Here is a 20,966-nt window from a genome sequence, read left to right as displayed (position 1 = left end):
CTCTGTAGTACCAATCTGCCTTTGCTGAAACATTTGTACTAAACTTTTAACATGATCAAACCTAACTGTATTCCTATAACATTTATTTGTTCTTGATACATGATTGCATGCTACGCGCACACTCAGACTTTCTCTCTCACTAGCTGTTACTAGATTTCGAAACATATGTGTAGCAAGCAAAATCTTTGTGAAGTAACATAATAATTATTGAGAATATTTATTTTTTATTATTTTATGTGGCAGGTGTGAGCTTCTGTATGATTCAGTGTGTATGCCAGCATTAAGGGTTTAACCACAGTAAATGTCAAAACTCCATTTCCGATGCAGTCAAATGAACAGTGAAAATATCTTTACCTAAAGAATATGATACCAAGAATCTTTGATTTAAATGTATGACCTCTATTTTACTTTTATTTACATTAGTAAGTTTAGTATACTGTATATACAACTACTTATCTTGACCAACAACTGAATAAGCATGTCAAAAATGGATGGATGTTTCAACAGTGGCGAATAAACCTGGCTGAAATATATCATCACTTAATTAAATCATTTTGTATCAGCAGCTTTGGATGTGCTGTCACAAAAAATATCACACCGCAAGTGGTCAGAGCTTACTTTAAAAGGACAAAATGGTAATATTCCCTTGTAACTAACCACTTTAAATCTTTATTGTTATTTAATAAATTATACAGTGATCCCTCGCTATATCGCGCTTCGCCTTTCGCGGCTTCACTCCATCGCGGATTTTATATGTAAGCATATTTAAATATATATCGCGGATTTTTCGCTGCTTCGCGGGTTTCTGCGGACAATGGGTCTTTTAATTTCTGGTACATGCTTCCTCAGTTGGTTTGCCCAGTTGATTTCATACAAGGGACGCTATTGGCAGATGGCTGAGAAGCTATCCAGCTTACTTTCTCCCTCTCTCTCTCTCTCTCGCGCTGACGTAGGGGGGTGTGAGCAGGGGGGCTGTGTGCAGCTGTTTCCTGAAGGACATGCTGCACGGAGCTTCGCATACTTAAAAGCTCAAAGGGCACGTATTGATTTTTTTTATCTGTCTCTCGCTATCTCTCTCTATCTCTCTCTCTCTGTCTTCCTGCTCCTGACAGAGGGGGTGTGAGCTGCCGCCTTCAACAGCTTTGTACCGGCGGTGCTTCGCATACTTAAAAGCCAAAAAGCCGTATTGATTTTTTTTTTGACTGCTTGCTTTGCACTCCTTTGAAAAGGAAGATATGTTTGCATTCTTTTAATTGTGAGACAGAACTGTCATCTCTGTCTTGTCATGGAGCACAGTTTAAACTTTTGAAAAAGAGACAAATGTTTGTTTGCAGTGTTTGAATAACGTTCCTGTCTCTCTACAACCTCCTGTGTTTCTGCGCAAATCTGTGACCCAAGCATGACATTCTAAAAATAACCATATAAACATATGGTTTCTACTTCGCGGATTTTCCTATTTCGCGGGTGGCTCTGGAACGCAACCCCCGCGATGGAGGAGGGATTACTGTATTTAAAATACCTTGTCTACCAAATATGGCACCTACTACATTTAACTATAGAGGACCTTTAAATCAAATGTCACAGTTTATCTTAATTTAGAAAGTAGTAGAAAAAAGTAAAAAAAAAATATCAGTGGAACAATTGCTTGATAGCTACAGTAAAATTTTAAATTAAGAAAACCAGACTTCTAGTTATCAGATTAAACAGCTGTAAATCCCACCATTGACACTGTGTGACCCTGAGCAAGTCACTTCACTCGCCTATGTTCTAATTGGAAAATCAAAAGAAATGTAACTAATTGTACCTCAGATGTTTTAAGTCACTCTGGATAAAGGCATTTGCCAAATAAATAAATATAAATGAAAGTTGCAGAATTAGCACTTGTACAGTGATTTACAAATGTAAAAGTATTTTGGATGAAGGAAGTAAAAATTGTATAAAGGAATATACTGTAATAAATCTCACTTTTATCTCATCTCTTACTGTACCCTGTTAAATCCATTGAAAGCAGTCACTGGCCTCAACATTTTGCTGCCATTACATCCGCAGTATCATAAGTGCTTTTTATTCAATTGAAATTTAAGAAATGGGTGGCAGATTTTGCATAATTTTATTTTTGTAAGCAATTAGCTCAGAAAAAAATAATGGCAATTTTTATCTTGATGTCATCTACTTCATATAACATTATACTCTGTAATTAATTTATTTTCTGAACCCAGCCACAATACAGGAGCTCACCCTGAATGGGCACTAATGAGAGCAGGGATAACCACTGCACCACCGTATTCAATTAAAATTTATCCAGCCAGATAGCTAGTCGTCGATTCCATCCATAATTTTTTAATTTGCTAATCTAGTTCATGTTTGTGGAGCACTTATGACTTTCCTGGCAGCATTGGGCACAATATGTTAATGAGCTGTTCACTGTACACTTAACTTGTAGCAAGCTTGGGACATTTTAGCAGTCAGTATTTACTGTATATAAACTTGATTTCTGGGCCATTTGTAATTATATTATTTTTACCATAAGTATTCATTATTTTTCCGTATTTTAGCAGAACAAACTTGTATGCTTGATTACTTAAAAATCATATTCTTTGTAAGCAGTGTGTGATGTGCTAGAATCCAAAGAAAATGTACTTTTTATTCAGATTTTAGGAGGAGATTTTCTAAATGCAGTGGCATTTTTCAGGGTTTTTTTGGTTTTGGGTGGGAAACTTCCTGCTGTTTCATTCATTAAGTCAGATTTGAGAGCAGCACAGTAATGAAGCGCACCCATACTTGGATGATTCTGAAAGGGTGTAGGGACAGACATTTCCTTTTCCATAAAGCTTGGTCAGAAATTTCTATATTACATCATTTCCTCTTTAGTCTGTCTATTAAACATCTTGGTGTTTCCAGCAAGATGTAAATAATTAGTGACTTAAGTGACATCTGGTCCAGTTTTTTTCAGAAAGCACACACCACAAAAGCCATCTGTGTATAGTCTTGGTTTATGTAATATATGTTTATGCATAGGTTCATATGCATAAAATAGACATAAGCAGTATGTATTTAAAGTTGTTGTCTTGAGGACTTGTATGAAGTGGAGGTATTCTGTCATGTCATACTCCATATTCCTTCTTTGATGTGTACAGGGCTATTTTAGTATGCAATTTCATGTAACAACTTTAAAATCGGTTCTTTCTTTTATTTTGCATTTTAAACACAAAATTGTGAGACATTTTGCTTGAATCTAAGCACTAGATTAGTTCTGTTCTATAACTCACATGAGGGAGATGAATATTGGATACTCAGTAAACCATTCTGGATATGATGATAAAAGCCTAGTCTTGTTTTAAAATACAGTTCCTTGGGAAACATTCTGACCAATTCTGTTCTCTTAACGAAACCTACACATTTTCTGTGATATTTTTATTTCAGAGCACTAAAGCTCCAATTGTAGTCTCAATATGTTACTGTTCATGTTGGAGAAAGGTCTTTAGTGATAAATGCCCATACATCCGTTTTTAAGCATGGGTGTGGGCACCTGCTTGCTTGTACTTGCAGAGATGTGGACATTTTATCCATACCTGCTGCAGGCCCAGTGATACAAATGGGCTGTATTCATCAAAGAACCTGTGCAAACATTGCTGAGTAAATGTACGTTTTTGCTTATGAGAGTTGATTGACAAAGCAAAATGTTTGAATGGTAGATTCTTAAAGCTATTGTTGATGTAACTTTGAGGATGCTGGCTTATGTTAGTGACTTTTGACAAAAATGCTTGCTAAGGATTACTTTTTTTGTTAAAAAAAACAAAAAAAAACTTTTTGGAGCTTCTCATGCTCTGAAATAGTATCACTGAACTGAGTTGAACTAGGGGGTGCGTCTTCAATTTTGTTAGATACTGTACATCTGTGGTAGCCTTCCTCAACAGACAGAATATTGTGCAGTGATTTCCATATACAGTAAAACCTTGATTATCCATCATTCAATTAGCTGTCATTCGCCATTAACCATCAGGGCCAAAAAAGAAAAAAAAAAAAACACACTGCACACGCCAGCGCCTACCTATTACTGTAGTACCACTGTCGTGCAGTATGTTGCGAGCTTTCGGCATTGGAACAACTTTACACTTTTTTGTAGTGTACTTCCCCAGCATCACAGTGTCAGTTACATATCTTCAGTTTTAATAGCATTTTGTACCTTTTTCTCTTTTGTTATAATTAATCGACTATACATTGTTATGGCTGATAAACATATGCATGTGGTATTGTGGTGGAATTGTCACAAAAATTGAAATTACTGCCTTAGACATTTATGAAAGGGCAAAAGTGTTTCAAATATTGTTTCAATTTACAGAGTAGGAATTATAGTGAACGATATAAAGTGTGATGCTGACAGAATTGAAAAATGTGTCAAATGGAAACCACTAATGGTAATGTTATTCTGCATTAGTGTTAGTGTTCTTCTGTATTGTAATTTTGTTTGTAAATTCTGTTATGTTTTGTTCATAGCTTGTAATGCGCTGTACAGGAGCAGAAAGGGTGGAATGTAAGTGGAGGGACTGGGTGAAAGGCTTCTGTTCTGAGTTAGGAAAAAAAAAGGAAGTTGCGGCATATGGAAGTTTTGAGTAGGGAGTCAGGTGACAATAAGCAGGAGTGTTTGCCATATAAAGAAAAAAAAAGATTGCAAGTGGCAGGAAATAAACTGATTGGTAGGGGAAGCTTTCTTGTATTGTTTTGGAGGTGTGCTCTACGGAGATCTTTGTTACGGAATAAAGACTCCAAGTAAAATATAGAAAACTCTAGTACCTCTAAGTTGTATTTGCTTATTACGCTGGTTTTTAGAATATTATATGAATTTAATTTTGTTAAAATTATATTTTGTTAATATAAGTATGTTTTGTAGATAAATGCTACTATTCGCTAAACAAGTCTACTGTATATCATTTTTAAAGTAGCTGCTGTGTTCTCTTTTATCTGTCACAGCCTCGGTCCTGACCCCTGACAGATAATCAAGGTTTTGCTGCACATAGTTCCAAAATTTGATTTTCAGTTTTCTTATGATGTAATAGTCAAATCATAGCAAAATCCTCACTATCTTGCATCACAACATATTGTCATTCGATACTTTAAAACATACCTTAGATAAATTCAAAATGTGTGTGCACATTAGGCAATGGGGAAAAAGGGGTCATGATAAAACTTTCTTATTCTTTGATATGTGGATGTGCCTAAAATAAAAAGCATTCATTTGGTCAGGTTTGAACAGTCAGCACTGTAGGATCTTACATTTATTGTGGCACCAAAAGTAAGATAATGCCTTTAGCCAGCATAAACAGTGCATTTGGCATGCATGGCTGTGTTGGGTTGGTGGTTTGTTTATTGTAAGGGGTTTAAGGGGGTCGATTTACAAAACCATTAACATGAATTTTTTATCTGGATTATATCTGGATGTAATTTATCAAGATTTCATTTATACATAACATCTAAAAGTCTTGTGATTTTTGTGTGCATATAGAAATTGTATTATTTTTTTATGCTTTTGTTTAAATATGGTCAGTTTTTTCGTATTTTATAAGTGGTCTAAAGTAGCATTTAATGTTTCTCTGAGTCTGGAAATGAAAGGGTTGAGCAATGGGAATGCTGTTAACTTCATATGTTACAGAGTGTTCCATAAGGTATTTGGAGTTGGTCATATAAATAAACATTGTTTTTTGGGGAAATATGGAGTGGACCATATTTTTTTCTTTTAAGAAAGTAATTATGAAGTCAGTAAGGGGCCTGTTTGCCATTATCTTTTGCTGTTTTATGCTGGGATGGTTATAATCTCAAACTATCCATTTATCTTTTTATCTTTGTTAAACCTTTGGTGTATATTACATTGTTATCTGAAAACATTGTTATTGTTTTTTTTTTTTTGGTCCTCTTAAATGTTTTGGCTACAGTGTACTATGACTACTTGTATAGTTAAGGTCCTCCCTGGCCATCGGACCTTACTATTATTCTATGTTAATTAGTGTTGTCTTATTTTAATTCTTACTTTGCCTTTTTTCATCATGTAAAGCACTTTGAGCTACATTATTTGTATGAAAATGTGCTATATAAATAAATGTTGTTGTTGTATGCAATTGGACCTAATTTTTCATTTAAGACAATAAGGTTTTTCACAAGGAACTACATGTCTCAGGTTATTCTGGACATCTTCTCATAGTTGCAAAACATTACATTCAGTAATTTATAAAATAACTGAGTGTTAAGTAACTTTATAAATAGTGTTTATTATAGATTGCCTGAGAGCTGTTTTTGTTGAATTCCATGTGGTGTTGCTTATTTCTAGGAGCTGTGTGGTTAGCTGAACTTGGATACCATATTACTAAATGCACTTTATTTAAATAAGCCCACTGGTTTTCACAGCTGTATAAAATTTCCTTTAAAGGAAATGTGGTGGTATACAGCAATGTTCTGGCCAGGATTTGCCTCTCTGTTGTTTACTGATCCCTATAAAAAAGGCTGCATTGCTGTAGATAATATCACACACGTATAATATCCTTTATTAGTGAACTTTGCCGCCTTTCAACACAGTTTATTTTCCTTTTGGAAAATTTGTAAATGTAAATATTTCAGCAGTTTATCTGTTGTCAGTCATTGTCCAACCCTCTATATCCTAACATAGGGTCACAGGGGCCTGCTAGTGCCAATCCCAGCCAACACAGGGCGCCAGCCCACCACAGGGCACACATACACAAACACACACACACCAAGCATGCACTAGGGACAATTTAGAATTGCCAGAGCACCTAACCTGCATGTCTTTGGACTGTGGGAGAAAACCCACACAGACACAGGGAGAACATGCAAACTCCACGCAGGGAGGACCCAGGAACGAACTTGCCTCCTTACTGCGAGGCAGCAGCGCCACCATGCCGCCCGTTTATCTGTTGTTCACTTCATATTTGTATTTTGGTTTTTCCCTTTAAAATTTAATTTAAGTTAAGGAAATGAATTTACAGATGTGATTATGCAGTAGTTAATGAGAACTAATTATATTCTACTTTGGTTCTTAGTGCATTTTTTTTGTTTAGCCTATTGTTGCCTCAAATCAAACTGTATTTTGTTTACAATACCGTTAAGGTAGTCAAAGATTGTATTTGTCTTCACCAATGCTCTTGTTGGTCTTAACGCTCAAAAAGATATACATACTACCCCAAACTAAAGTGCGACTTACAAAGGATTTTTTTTTATTTTAGTAGAAATACATTTTCATCTAAAATAGAGGGTATAAGAATTGAATTAATAATTACATGTGGTAGAATTTATATTGTGTGAAAAATAGTTACTATGAAGGATTAATTAGAGCAGTAATCATTTTTTATTTAAAGTTTCATTAATATTTCACAGTCAACAAGCCATCTAGCTTGGCTGCTCAGTCCTATGTAAATGTGAGTAACCCAAGTAGTTTAATCATGCAAGTACTGTTCAGTATAATACAACGCATTATATAGTAAAACCTCAGATGGGATCTTAAACAGAGTTTTTAAGTGTTTATTATTATAATAATCCACTGAGTTACATTTTTTGGATTCCGTTAATTCAGCATTGACAAATTAATCTGAATTTATATACTTGTTAAAAATTACAATTTTCTGCTTGTGATTTTGAATTTTTGGAGTCCCTGGAGGGGGTGCTAGAGGGCATACCTTCTGGGGACTCCCTCGTACTGCTGGGAGACTTCAATGCTCACGTGGGCAATGACAGTGAGACCTGGAAGGGTGTGATTGAGAGGAATGGCCCCCCCGATCTGAACCCGAGCGGTGTTTTGTTATTGGACTTCTGTGCTTCTGTGCAGGGCCCCAGGGGTGGATGAGATACGCCCGGAGTTCCTCAAGGCTCTGGATGTTGTAGGACTGTCTTTTTTGACATGTCTCTGGAACATCGCATGGACATCAGGAACAGTGCCTCTGGATTGACAGACCGGGGTGGTGGTCCCCCTCTTTAAGTAAGGGGACCGGAGGGTGTGTTCCAACTACAGAGGGATCACACTCCCCAGCCTCCCTGGTAAAGTCTATTCCGGGGTTCTGGAGAGAAGGGTCCGTCGGATAGTCGAACCTCGGATTCAGGAGGAACCGTGTGGTTTTCGTCCTGGTCACGGAACAGTGGACCAGCTCTACACCCTTAGCAGAGTCCTGGAGGGTGCATGGGAGTTCGCCCAACCAGTCTACATGTGTTTTGTTGACTTGGAAAAGGCGTTCGACCGTGTCCCTCGGGGAATCCTGTGAGGGGTGCTCCGGGAGTATGGGGTACTGGACCCCCTGATAAGGGCTGTTCGGTCCCTGTACAACCGGTGTCAGAGCTTGGTCCGCATTGCCGGAATTAAGTCGAACCCGTTTCCAGTGAGAGTTGGACTCTGCCAGGGCTGCCCTTTGTCACCGATTCTGTTCATAACTTTTATGGACAGAATTTCTAGGCGCAGCCAGGGTGTTGAGGGGTTCCGGTTTAGTGGACTCAGGATTGGGTCACTGCTTTTTGCAGATGATGTTGTCCTGTTTGCTTCATCAGGCCGTGATCTTCAGCTCTCTCTGGATCGGTTCGCAGCTGAGTGTGAAGCGGCTGGGATGAGAATCAGCACCTCCAAATCCGAGACCATGGTCCTCAGCCAGAAAAGGGTGGACTGCCCTCTCAGGGTTGGTAGCGAGATCCTGCCCCAAGTGGAGGAGTTCAAGTATCTCGGGGGTCTTGTTCACGAGTGAGGGAAGAATGGAGCGTGAGATCAACAGGCGGATCAGTGCGGCGTCCGCAGTGATGCGGGCTCTGCATCGGTCTGTCGTGGTGAAAAAGGAGCTGAGCCGTAAGGCAAAGCTCTCAATTTACCAGTCGATCTATGTTCCTACCCTCACCTATGGTCATGAGCTATGGGTAGTGACCGAAAGAACGAGATCGCGAATACAAGCGGCTGAAATGAGTTTCCTCCGCAGGGTGTCTGGGCTCTCCCTTAAAGATAGGGTGAGAAGCTCAGTCATCCGGGAGGGGCTCAGAGTAGAGCCGCTGCTCCTCCGCATCGAGAGGAGTCAGATGAGGTGGCTCGGGCATCTGATCAGGATGCCTCCTGGACGCCTCCCTGATGAGGTGTTCCGGGCACGTCCAACTGGGAGGAGGCCCCGAGGAAGACCCAGGACACGCTGGAGGGACTGTGTCTCCCGGCTGGCCTGGGAATGCCTCGGGATTCTCCCGGAAGAGCTAGAAGAAGTGGCCGGGAAGAGGGAAGTCTGGGCATCTCTGCTCAAGCTGCTGCCCCCGCGACCTGACTTCGAATAAGCGGGAGACAATGGATGGATGGATGGAGATTCATTTGATTTGTTGAATTAAAAAAAAAAAAATAAAAACACGTTTTGGGGCCCCCACTAAATGAATCACAAAAATTCATGCATCTTGTATATAAACATGAAAGTGTATGTGTCTGTCTGTCCAGTCTGGAAGTGAGAGGTGGAGTCGGGGTAAGGGCTCCCCCTCCGAAGATACAAAAGCGAGGCCAGCACATCAGTAAAACGAAACCGAAATCACAATTGACTGGTCACATCATCACACTGTCAAGGTTTGCATAAATCGTGCAGTTTTATTTTTGAATTAATACTATAGTGGCTGACTCTTGAGCAATTTGACTGTGCGGTTCAGAAAAGCATCAGTTTTTGTGAAGCATGCCTTATAAAGATATCTCAGATATCCCTAAGATCAACACATTTTGATTTGCATAAAACTGAAAAGGGTTTCAAAGTCAGTCTGTCATTATCCAACCTGCCATATCCTAACTACGGTGTGTGTGCCCTGTGGTGGGCTGGCGCCCTGCCCACGGTTTGTTACCTGCCTTGCGCCCTGTGTTGGCTGGGATTGGCTCCAGCAGACCTCCGTGACCAGGATGTAAAGTAATTTTAAAAAGTTTAGATATATATCAGACCACAGTCAGATATTTTGTGTGTAAATGGTGATGATTAATTATTGTGGCTACTCCCCTTAGAACTGGGTGCCCAGCCAAGATGAGTGAAAAGGCACAATGCTCAGTGAGGTAAACAACCTTAGAGCAATAGCTCAGAACTGGATAGGATCAGGTCAATATTTCTGTTAATTAGTCTGCCATACACAAAACATTGAAAGACATGGTTTCATGGCAAGACAACAAGGAGTAAGCTTTTTCTCTCAAAATAAAATGTATGCCTGAAGTTTTCCAAAGACTACCATGACTCTTCAAAACACTATTGGAAACATGTTTTTTGAACTGATGAAGCTAAGGTTGAATTGTTCAAGAACAGCAGTATGTATGAAAACATCATCTCAGCCAGTGTTGTCTAAGGTTTCGGAATATCTAAGTATTAATTTAATCATTTTAAAATAGTTTTTCATTGTATCGATTCTACAAACTACAATACAAATGCATTTCCAGTTTGCTCTGGCTTTTGACAATTGAGCCTCGTAGACTACTAATCGGCATGGCTAGATTTGCAGCCCTGCTTCATACCACTTAGGTGTTAATAAAACAGCAGCTTAAACGGTGTCAGGTCCTTTACCAGCTCTAAATTAACAGAGGTCGGCCAAAGTGGCATCTGGAAGTACTTAGGCTTTTTGAAAAATGGGGATTGAAAACCACAAGATATATGCAAGCCAATATTGCAAGAGTCAATAAAAAGCACCTCAAGAGGTATCTTATTAATATATCCGTAATTCAGAAGAAAGTATAAACCTGTAAACTATTTCATTTGAAATTGAGATGTGATGTTTATTTTTTCTTAAAGGTTAAAACTTTTTTTGTAGTCGGTTAAGCATTTAATGCATCAAGACAGGGGTCTGCAATTATTTGCAGTCTCATTCACTGTTATTCATTTAAGGGAAACACTCTTTAGCCCTACAAGTCTGTGGCACCCTTGATTTTTTTTTTTTTTTTTTTGCTGGCAAGAAAAAAAGGGGTAATCTGCTGTTCTCAAAATAAAACATTGTTACATGCCTGAAGTCTACCAAAGACCACTGTGACACTCCAAAAACACTATTGGACACATGTTAGTGTGTTACTTTATTTTATTATGTGCAATTTTAAAATTTTATATCATCACAGATAGATTTACTGTAATATGTTGGGAGCTATAACTTTTTAGTTCTTCATTGCATAAACAGTGGTGTTACTCCTATGTGTGCTCATACACTGTATTTAGTATGTCAGGTAGGGCTGGGCGGTTTGACCAAAATTCTATATCACAGTATTTTTCAAAATAATTGTTTCACAGTATTCAACGGTATTTTTTTCCCATGCATGAGTGATTGTTAACCACATTTTCCACTGCAATTACTGCAGTAGACTGGCCAAGAATAACCTATGCCACTGTCATGAGAATTGTACATTGTACAAGAAAACATTTTAATGTGCACACAAGTATTAATACAGGTTTGCATGGCCCCATAAAGTGATAGTTTTCAAGGGGGTGGCACTAATGAAGAGAAAGAATCACATCACATTGCATTACAGTTGCAGTCAAAATATAGAACCATTTTATTGAACAAATTTTGCAAACAACTTAAACTATAATTTTGACAACATATTTTCAACCATCCAAAGAGGCATTTAGACTTGATTTTCAACCATCCAAAGAGGCATTTAGCATGTTTGCGGCTAAGGTGGTGCAGCAAATTGCTCGTGTTGCCATCTCCGGCGACAACTTTAGCTTGACAACATTTGCAGTAAATAGTTGTCTGGTCCACATCCGACCTTTTAAAACCAAAATCTCCAGACAACAGACGCGGCTCCTTTTTTCTGCAAAAGCTCTTCTGTGTCATCATGTTCAACTTTATCGTCTGCTACAGTTTCATTTTCAGAATGTTCTCTGTCCATTTTCACCGCTCAATACCTCCACTCACGCATGTACTCCGTTGCATGTGTGTTTAGCGGTGTAGCAGTGAAAAAAGTCCCCCCTTAAACAGTTTCCTGCTGCGCCACGTTCCGAACGTTGTTTAGGCTATTTAAACCGGTATTGCGGGATAAGAAAAATCCTTATCATAACAAAAATAAACGGTTTTCAGTATGATCCGGTATACCTCCCAGCACTAATGTCAGGCCTCTTGCATTTTGCACATTGAGGCTTTCTTTGTGTGATGTTGTGCTGTTTAAGAAAAGGTATTGTTATTGTCTGTTTACACAAAAATGCGGTGTGCACTGTTCTGCATGTATGCAAAGCCTTTAAGTGTGTTAGTGGTCTGTCTGTGTGTTAGTTTTTGTAAACAGCTGTTTACAAAATACCACATTAATGTTTATTTTTTAATTTTTTTATATGTTTACAGAATATTGCAATGCTTATTCTATTAATATTTAATGACATTTGTAACATCTCATTGTACTTCCTCAATAACAGTATTTGTTTTCATCAATGTAAAAAAATTGTAGACCGGACTTCTTTACTTCTTATTGTTTACATAATTTTACTCTTTCTTTTTACAAAAGATTGCACTACTTGAATTATTTACATTTAATGTTTACATTAATGGAAACAAATAATAAATACTATAAAGATTTCCATGCATTCAGAATTTCAACTTATTTAAGTACATTTTTATTGAGTGTTGGGTGTCAAATGGTATTGAATTACTTTTTTTAATTATTGAACAGTACTTTTTTTATTATCATATCGAAAGTTTGAAATTTTGGTATCATGAAAACTATAGTGCCCCCGCAGAAAGAAATTTAAGAATCCTTTGTTATTCGATATGTCAGATGTTTAAATTTAATTTGTATAACAAATATATTTCATAAAGAAAAATAGCTTTTCAGGAGAATTAATTTTGGCCAGATTTAGAGTTACATTTGTTAAATATTTTTAAATTTCAGGAGTAAAGACTTGAGTTATATAGTAAAGTTGAACTTAAAAACTCTAATTACCATAGTTGTTCTGTTTGTGACTAAAATATTGTACAAGGCGATTCTTGAAAAACAAGCTTGCATGACCAGAACATAAGACGTTTTCAATAAAGTACTTATCTGTTCAGGGAAGCTCCAGTTACAGTAACCATTTCAAATGTTTTGTAATAATAAATAATCCGACATGGAAAAATTATATTTTTTGCTCTTTACATTTATTTAAAAGTTTCATTAAGCTACATATTAAAATAAGTTTTTGAGTTAGCGTTGAGCAGATGCAATTTCAAATGTATCATTAAATAACATCCTAAGCACATTTTAATTTTAATTCAGTACTAAAAAAATGTCATTTCAAGCATAGCAGATGTTAGGATTTCTGTGAGTCAGGGGGTGGGTGTAGTGGTTAAGGCTTTCGACCTTTCTAAGTTGCCTTGAATAAATGTGTCAGTCAAGTAATAAGTTGGGTAGTTAACATAAAATGAATATAACTAATGGTTATTGAAGATTTCCTGTTTTTAGTTTTAAACACCCATTGTAAACTTTTAAATATTTCTGACCAGCATGTACCTTAACATCAGAACTTTTAATTATTTTTTTCTGTACATTGCTGTTATGTTTTCGCAGTTAAATGTAGCATTACTACAGAAATAAATAGTTTGAAAAAGCAAGACACTACATTCTGGTGCAGCAAAGTTACTCCAGAAATTACTCTGCACCAATTCATGTTTACTCTTTTGCAAAGCAAGTGGTTTGCTTTACACGTTAAAGAACTGCACTTCCCATTATTATAGACAGATTTTTACATGCTGGTTTGGAGGCTTAGAGTGATAGACATTTTTATAACTTGATAGAATTTACAGTAATTGGGGTCTGACAACTTAATGTTTCATTGTAACATCTGCTGCGTGCACAGTTTTTCTTCTCAAACATTTTTGCACATTTTTGTGGTTTTATTTTTAGATGCACAGCATATTTTCCCACAGTACTTCTAACATTTTGATACTGAGGAAGAGATTCAAACTTGGAGCGCACTTATTACCAATGTAAAACATTAAGTCTAACCAACCACATCATGCCATTTTTTCAGAATTGGTGGGACAACGATGAGTAAAATTACCCACACTGTTTAAAGAGATCAATGCAGTTTTAAAAGTGCCATAATTTGTGAAATACTACTACTGTCTACAGCAGATGTTGTCTACATATACAGTACAATACCCTTCCTTGACCCTTTACAGCACCAGTAATAAACAAATTGTTTTTCATGTAGTGCAGTTGTCAAATGAAAGATCAAGGAAAGCCAGTTGAAGCTTGTCAAAGAGGTATGGGCCCCTTCTGTTTCCTGTTTATACTACTGGAATATATGCATGTTCTGCTTCTCAAATTCGTTATGTCAATATTTTTCTCTTCAAAGTTGTCTACTACCATGAGTTGAGGAATAGTAGATGCAAGTAATTTAACTTTTCCCAAACTAGTTTTGGTTAGGCCACTGTTGTTATGATTTTTTTTTTCTTTCCCTAGCATGAGGATGCATTGCATAAAATTTTGAATAAAGTTTGTTTGCCTGTTGTGAATAATAGGATGTATGTTTCAGCAGATTGCCACACCAAAAATAACATCAAAGAGGTCAGAAAACATTTAAAAAGGGAGTTTATTATAACAACAACATCATCATTTAAGTAGCATATTTTTGTACAAAAAGTGTAGCTCAATGTACTATTAATAAACAAAGAAATAAGTAAATGGTATAGTTCCTAAAGAAATTAAGTATAAATTACTATTGACTTAAGAAAGATTTTAAGTCTGATTTGATAACATATGCTGTGTTTTGATGACCGTGAAGGAGATAAAATAACTCCACCCAAAAGGATAGCAGAGAAAATAAGTCTTAAGGTGTGTTCCAATCTCAAAAGATCACCTAGCATTTCTCAAGGTCAGTGCATGAGGTAGAGGCGGCCGAGTGGATTGGGGTGGGGGTCCTTTGATAGGCTATCCCTTGTAGTTTTCAGTCACCAAAATGCAATGGCCCAGTCCACACTGTGCTTTCGCTGTCGAAGCGTTCTTCAAAAACAACAATTTCATCATCACTACCCAATGCGCCTTCCAAATGCACTTCAGCATTCCTCCCAAATCGGAAAACAATTCTTCAGTGGGTGGCAAAATTTAGACAGACTGGTACTGTATTGAACAGAAAATCAGCAGGCCGTCCTTGAACTGTATGAATGCATGAAAAGGGATGAGATTGCTGCTGAACCTGTAAGCTCTTCATACACTACTGGCTAGCATTCTATTGTCAGTGTGGAACTGTACTTGAAAGTCGTCATGTAGTCTGGTAATCTGTCAAACCCAGCAATTTCTAGTTGTATAAACTGACATAGTTGGGTGCTGTGATCAGCATCTGTAGTCATCAAATGTAAAATTACTCCTTTTCTAAAAGCTGATGTGCAGGTCAAAATCTCCAGTCTGTCACTTAGATACAGAAACAGATGCTGAAATAGGCTGTGCATGCTGTGAATTTACTGAAAAGCTAAGTGCTCTTTCGAGCAGTTGCTGCTGCATACAGAGATGAATGTACAACCATTTAAAATCTGAAATCTTTTCTTTCTGGATAAACATCAACCTTTCAAAGAAAAACAATCTTAGTTATAGAATAGAAAATTACAGAATATGACATTTTAACAGGAAACGGTGAACTTAGAGTGTAACAGTAAGTAGATGAATTACCCTTATTGTCAATCCTGGGGAAAATATGCAAAATATGTTAAAGTGTACAGTTCTGTGGGGTTGTAAATGCATGTATACTATATAAATATTTTAATTTAATTGGAAAAAATAGTCGTCTTGTTATGAGTTGATTGTTCCTGTGCTGGTAAGATATGCGTTTATCCCTGCATTCATGAGTTGGATTACCCAAAGTCACTAATAAATGGATTGGTGAAACAGAGGGGTGCTGTGGACGGTTTGGTGGCCTTTCAGTTCCAGAGTCCTAGGTTATAATCAATTATTTACATGTTCTCCTTGTGTTTTTGGTTCTTCTCTTTAGTACTTAGTTTTCCTCCCACATCACTAAGACGTGTATGATATGTTGATTGGTGTCTGTAATACACACAGGCTTGGAAATTGACTTATTGAAAGAATTTTAAAGTCCAATTACTGTAATTGGTACTATTCTAAATCTAATGTTTGCTTATAAACTTGTCAATAAAATGCACATTTTATTGCCATAGTGAGTAATTAACATCAGAATGAATCTAGATGACTAGGTTTAGATTTTGTTTTTATTTGAAGTTGAACAACTGGGCAGCAAACATGCAAACTATAAAAACCTGGACATGGACACAAATAGATGAACATATACAGGCTTGGTCTGCAATAGAAATAAAATCCTGCAGTACTTCTCTATATTCCTTGCTTTCTGCCCCCAATAAATGCAAGTTATCTCCAATATACTAACAACCCAATTGTGCTTCACTCACTCAGAATATGGAACCAATTTAGGAAGCATTTTAAGATAGAGAATCTTTTATCGGTGGTACCTCTGCACGAGAACCACCTTTTTCAACCCACACAAACATATGCAGTTTTTAATATCTGAAAAACATTTGGGATTAAATCACTTAGAGATATGTACATAGACAACGTCTTTGGATCCTGTGAACAATTACATTCTAAATTTAACTTTCCAGCAACACATTTCTTTCACTTTCTTCAAATTAGAAAATTTGTTAAACAGAACCTGCCCAGTTTTCCTCACCTCCCACCTCCCTCTATACTGGAAAAAATATTGCTCAGTTTCAAGGACTTAAACAGCATTTCTGCAATATATAAAACCATTTTACAGTCCCTCCCTTTCAAAGATCCAAGAGGACAGTGGGAAAAGGATCTCTCACTCAACATCCCAGAAAAGGAATGGAAGTTAGCAATGCAGAGAATTCACTTGAGCTCCATATGCGCAAAGCATACAATTATTCAACTCAAAATCATATATCGAGCACATCTGTCTTGTTTAAAATTGTACAAAATGTTTCCAGGGTAAGATTCAACCTGTGAACGCTGCAATCAAGTTCCAGTCTCACTGGGTCACATGTTTGGGGCCTGCACCAAATTAACATCATTCTGGACCAACATTTTTAAATGCCTTTCAGACAGCCTTGGTGTCACAATCCCTCCTAACCCATTAACAGTTATGTTTGGTGTACTCCCAGATGGGCTTAAAGTGGAGAAGGACAAACAAACTGTGATTGCCTTTATTGCACTATTGGCACGCAGACTTATCTTGCTAAACTGGAAGAATCCTAACTCTCTCCTTTTAAGTCAGTGGGAAACTGATGTAATATATTATTTGAAACTGGAAAAAATCAAATTCTTACTTAGAGGATCTGTGTAGAAATTTTTCAAAACCTGGCAGGATCTAATCAATAACATTTTAGAATAAGCTTTTAAAGCACTGAGGAAGCAGATTCTCTCCCCATTTCTTTTTCTTCCCCATTTATCTATATTCACTTATTAATTTATCTATTTACTTATTTTTACTAGTTTTAAGTTTTATTCTGCTGCCCATGCTCTCTTTCTCAGGAGTGGGGGTTGATTTGTTTTCAATCCTATTCTTGTAAAATTGATCTATTTTGTATGCAATACAAAGATAACAAATCATCTCTTTATTTTTTTTGGGGAATATGATATCTCTGTGACAAAGATAATTTAATGTATCTAAAAGCTCCTTTGTACTACATGGGACCATTTATAATATACAATGATGCCTTTTGCTGGCACTCTGAATTTGCTCTTTTACATCTGGATGTGAAAATAACAGTTGTTCTGTCTTAGTAATAGTAGTGTGTAAGCCCCCCATCCATTAGTAAAAACAATAAGCATTAAGTGCCATTGTGTTGAATGGTGCAGAATGACTGTTAATGCTTTGTAATTTTTCAAATATTAATGAAACTTCAAACAGTTTAGCTTAATATCCTTTATTTTTGTAAGCATCATGATTACTTGGTTTATTTGTACAATAAACCAAGATCTACAAATATCACATTAATAGAATTTTTATAACAGTAAACTGTTTGCATTTGGATTAAGTTGTGCAAGAAGCCACAATACTGATAACTGTTTTACTGGTTATTACATTTCTTTGAAATGCCACATAAAATTCATTAGCAGTTGAATTTTTATCTGACAGAAATTAAGTTCACCATTCAAGTACTGCTCAAAGCTGTCAGTCTCCAGGGTGAATGCGAGTATGAGAGACTTAGTAGGTCTGACCAACTAAATAGTGTGACTTAATGGCACCTTAAGTTCAAATACATAGAGAACAAAAAGGCACATTAAAGAACACAATTTCATCGACATTTTAAATAAAATTTCTAACGTCAGCAATGTACAATACACTGTTAAATTTTGCTTTTTTGCTTGAAAAGTGATCTTTTACCTTAGCATAAATACTTTGGGGCGGCACGGTGGCGCAGTGGGTAGCGCTGCTGCCTCGCAGTTGGGAGACCTGGGAACCCGGGTTCGCTTCCCGGGTCCTCCCTGCGTGGAGTTTGCATGTTCTCCCCGTGTCTGCGTGGGTTTCCTCCGGGCGCTCCGGTTTCCTCCCACAGTCCAAAGACATGCAGGTTAGGTGGATTGGCGATTCTAAATTGGCCCTAGTGTGTGCTTGGTGTGTGGGTGTGTTTATGTGTGTCCTGCGGTGGGTTGGCACCCTGCTCAGGATTGGTTCCTGCCTTGTGCCCTGTGTTGGCTGGGATTGGCTCCAGCAGACCCCCATGACCCTGTGTTCGGATTCAGCAGGTTGGAAAATGGATGGATGGATAAATACTTTGCTGTAGTTAAGCAATGAATATGAAACACTCAAGACAGTGTTATTTCCATTAATGGAAACTAAAACAAAATATGTAATGAACGGAAAAAATAATTTTGTTAACTAAACTACAACTAAAAGAAAAATGAAAAAATTAGTGTAAACTAGAACTGAATGAAATAAAATAAAAGTGAAAACTAGTCTTGTGCCAAATGTACATACGAGTGTGTTATTGCCGGTATGTTTATTAAATATTACTTTGGAAGATATATCTAATTAATTAGTTTTGAAAGTTAGAGCCATAGAGGATTTTTTAAGCTCAAATAGCCATCCCCATACTTCAAAAGTGTTATCTTTATATGCCAAAGAAGGTAGGAATTTCAGCCATTTTACCTCACTTCCCACAGATATTGCTTGTTTGACAGTACCGTTGCAGTGACATATTAAGCAGATGCGTAGTATGCAGTCAATATTATCAACCCAGAGGAAGTTACACATACACATATAGCTTTAATCAAGTTAGTAATACTGATGTTTGAACATGGGTTGTGCAGAGTACATTCCTGTCACACTATCCTGATGAACTATCCATCCATTTTCCAACCTTCTATTTTCCTAACTACAGGGTCACGGGGGTCTGGTGGAGCCAATCCCAAGTCAGGAACAAATCTCGGGCAGGGCGCCAGCCCACCGCAGCACTCACACACACCCACACAGCATACACTAGGGACAATTTAAGATCGGCAATGCACCTAACCTGCATATCTTTGGGCTGTGGGAGGAAACCCACGCAGACACTGGGAGAACATGCAAACTCCATGCAGGGAGGAGCCGGGAAGCGAACCCAGGTCTCCTTACTGCAAGACAGCAGTGCTACCACTGCGCCACCGTGCCACCCCCTGAAGAAATCTGTGTGAAATGCTTCACTGATAGTAAATGGATGGACTGCAATAATTTTAATATACTGTATTAAAATGCCACAGTATTGCAAAGTTTTCAACAGGAGATATTGAAGTTAATTTAATTCAGAAGTTTGACTTTCAGATATTTATTAATGTTTGATATTACTTTATATCCTGTGTTATAAATGTCATCTTTGCTTTTATTTCTGTTGTATCCCACTATTTGTGAAGCGCTTTGAGCATTTGAAAGGTGCTATATGAATAAAATGTATAATTATTATTACAAAGTGCCATGAGTTTAGGTTTGATTGCTGGCCTGATCAGTGTCTATATTAAGTTTATATGTTCTTACAAAGTGTATGTGTACTGAGTGTGCATAACTTCAAATATTAGAACACCATTTCCAAATCAAAGCTTGCATTTTTCATGTTAACTCCATGTTTTTGATCTTTCTCCATCCTCATTTGCTTGTATCAGGCAGAAAAGAGTTAAGGTAATAATAATACATTTATATAGAGCCTTCTTGTGCTCAAGGCGCTTTACAGTCACTTTATATGGTGCACAATTATAGTCCCAAGTAGTCAGGAAGTAGCTTTATGTGTACGCAATGTAAAGTTCTGTTGCTTTGCATTGGGCATGCGCTGATCACTCATGTCTGTCTTTGGTAGGGAGCTCACAAATTGCTTGTGTTGCCAGTTTCCCTTTACAGCAGTATTTCTAGTCTGAAGATAGTTGTCAGGCATGTGTAAATTGGTGTGAATGCAGATAAACTGTTTTATTTATTTAGCATTTGATGCATTAGAAAAGGTTAGGCAGAGCCAAATGATGGATGCACGTTGTTCTACTTGTGAACAGGCAACCTGCTGGTTAAATTAACTTAGATTCACTTAATAAATCCAAGGGGACATTTAAGCCATGGGTAAAGAAGAGGTATAATGTTTGAAGACTTTCAAAAAAGCTTTTAATGTTTCATATGTATTTTGTGTAAATTCAGCTCTGGATGTAAAGAAGGAGTAACAAATAACATCCATTCCCCCATTATTTTATCTTTGTCTGCTTTATCATTTTTAGTATTGCACGAGTAAAAATTTATATTGGCAACATTGGGCACTAGGTGAGGCCCAACGCAAGATACGAAAAGAGTACGTTTCAGAGCACACACATGCACATTCTCACTAGACCTGTTCAAAGTCACCAATTAGGCTAACATACATTTCTGACAGTGTATCAATGCTGAATTTTTAGTGCGTTTTAAAATTATATTTAATAAGAATTTATATGTTTAGGTCCACTTTGTCAACAAATGTAAACATATTTTTTACCATGGCGATTAGTGAGGTAGTCTGACAGCTCCAGCATACTTTAGTTAAATATTAGTGTGGTTACT

General features: G+C 37.2%; 1 protein-coding gene across 1 annotated transcript in view; it reads left to right on the top strand.

The window, feature by feature from the left end:
• septin7a (septin 7a) overlaps positions 1–20,966 on the top strand; it is a 95,353-nt gene that overhangs the window by 8,131 nt on the left and 66,256 nt on the right. The gene's annotated exons all lie outside the window — the stretch shown is intronic.

This window comes from Erpetoichthys calabaricus, chromosome 13 (assembly GCF_900747795.2).
Source record: "Erpetoichthys calabaricus chromosome 13, fErpCal1.3, whole genome shotgun sequence".
Lineage (NCBI taxonomy): Eukaryota > Metazoa > Chordata > Cladistia > Polypteriformes > Polypteridae > Erpetoichthys > Erpetoichthys calabaricus.
This window is presented reverse-complemented; position numbering and strand designations above follow the sequence as displayed.